Genomic DNA, 2,475 nt, shown 5'->3' with positions numbered 1-2,475 from the left:
ATTAATTTATATTCCAATTGATTAATCTAAATTAAAAACAGTTCAATAATTTAACTTTTATCATTTATATTCCAATCGATTAATTGAAATTAAAACAGTTCAATAATTTACCTTTAATCATTTATATTCCAATCGATTAATTTGAATTAAAAACAGTTCAATAATTTTTACTCTAACCATTCATATTCCAATCGATTTCTATAATTGATCAATTCACTGATAAATAAAATTATAATTTAGGTCAATAATCTATAAATCAATTTCTGTAATTGATCAATTCAATTAATTCAATCGTTATAAATAATTTATTCAAATCCAATATGGGGAGATCACAAAATGTGGGAAAAATTGACAAGGACATACAGACAAGGACATTCAGACAAGGACATACAGACAAGGACATACAAACAAGTACATACAGACAAGGACATGCAGAAAAGATCATACAGACAAGTACATACAGACAAGGACATACAGACAAGAACATACAGACAAGTACATACAGACAAGGACATACAGACAAGGACATACAGACAAGGACATACAGACAAGGACATACAGACAAGAACATACAGACAAGGACATACATACAAGGACATACAGAAAAGAACATACAGACAAGGACATAAAGACAAGGAATACAAACAAGTACATACAGACAAGGACATACAGATAAAGACATACAGACAAAGACATATAGACAAGGACATACACACCAGCACATACAGACAAGGACATACAAACAATTACATACAGACAAGAACATACAAACAAGTACATACAAACAAGTACATACAGACAAGAACATACAGACAAAGACATACAGACAGATGATTAGATGAAGAGATGGAAAGATAAATTAATATATTTATAATATAGATAGATAAAAATAGATAGATAGATAATTAAATATACGGTGGTAGGCGGTCAAATCAATATAATGAAGACGGCTTTTTTAGGTTTTAATTTTTAACAAGTTTTTTTCAAATTAAGAGTTTACAAGTAATTAAAGAGAAGCTTTTTTATTAGCTTCTGTTTGTGTCCATGTTTTTGTGTATCCATGCTCTTTAAAAGCTTGATATAAAAATTGAAATCGAAAGACGTCTTAATTATATTGATATCATCGCCTAGCATCGTAGTTAAATAGAGATAAAGATAGATTGATATAGTTAGAAAGATCAGACAGATAGATAGACAGATAGAAAGATATAGTTAGATATAGATAGATGGATAGATAGATAAATAGAAAGATAGATGGATAGATACCTAGATGAGGGTTTGGTTCCACCTTTGCTCCTCCCTTTGATCCAACCCAGAAGTAATCCTAGATATTTACACTGATAATAATAATATCTGCAAAAGAACAATTAGAATAATTGAAATAGTAAATATCAACCCTATTTGTATAATAAAAGGAGCTCAGTAACATCACAAAATTATTAATTAAAACCTACTGTAAACGTTTAAGAAAAATAAAAAAAATTAGCACCGAAATGTGAAAAGCCAATACATTGTTTTTATTAGTAGATTTTGCGACTCTGCACATAGGAAAATAGCAGAGACAGAGGGACNTCTGTCGGAGGGATAAATCGATCTGTCGGAGGGATATATCAATCTGTCGGAGGGATATATCGATCTGTCGGAGGTCAAAGGTCAGAACTTTCAGAGTTGTGAATTTCAGGATTTAGCAATAAGCGTACATCTCCATATATTGTATTAATTTAATTTTTCTTTGGTATCCCGTAGTGACTTCACCCTGCAGTAGGAATAACAAAATTCAAGGGATCAAGCACTTAGCTTTTATACTGGATATTGAGATCAATTGTAGAAGATTAGTGCCCTGTTACACAAGTTACAATATATCGAGATCAATTGTAGAAGATTAGTGCCATGTTACACAAGTTACAATATATCGAGATCAATTGTAGAAGATTAGTGCCCTGTTACACAAGTTACAATATATCGAGATCAATTGTAGAAGATTAGTGCCCTGTTACACAAGTTACAATATATCGAGATCAATTGTAGAAGATTAGTGCCCTGTTACACAAGTTACAATATATCGAGATCAATTGTAGAAGATTAGTGCCCTGTTACACAAGTTACAATATATCGAGATCAATTGTAGAAGATTAGTGCCCTGTTACACAAGTTACAATATATCGAGATCAATTGTAGAAGATTAGTGCCCTGTTACACAAGCTACACTATATCGAGATCAATTGTAGAAGATTAGGTCCATGTTACACAAAGCTACAATATATCTAACAACACTTTTGGATTACTTCTTACAATGAAATGTTTCTTTCTTTACCTCAAAATAAAATTTGATCTTTGAAGCCCAGGCTTCAAGAGTAACAGCTCCTTCTAAAATAATTTAAAAAAAGAAAAACCTAAATTAAACTTCTAAAACAATTGCCTTTCAAATTATTTTAAAAAATTAAAATTTCACAAATAATTTCTACCTGTTCCCTT

General features: G+C 30.7%; 1 long non-coding RNA gene across 1 annotated transcript; it reads right to left on the bottom strand.

Annotated features, from left to right (window-relative positions):
* Window positions 1–1,260: 1,260 nt before the first annotated feature.
* LOC111717687 (uncharacterized) lies at window positions 1,261–2,475 on the bottom strand. The gene is made up of 3 exons (XR_002768876.1): window positions 2,466–2,475; window positions 2,315–2,367; window positions 1,261–1,324 (listed from the first exon to the last, which is right to left on the bottom strand). It is a non-coding gene; the product is annotated as an uncharacterized LOC111717687 (long non-coding RNA).

This window comes from Eurytemora carolleeae, unplaced genomic scaffold (assembly GCF_000591075.1).
Source record: "Eurytemora carolleeae unplaced genomic scaffold, Eaff_2.0 scaffold3091, whole genome shotgun sequence".
NCBI lineage: Eukaryota > Metazoa > Arthropoda > Copepoda > Calanoida > Temoridae > Eurytemora > Eurytemora carolleeae.
The sequence above is the reverse complement of the archived record's forward strand: the minus strand, read 5'-3'. Positions and strand labels throughout refer to the sequence as shown.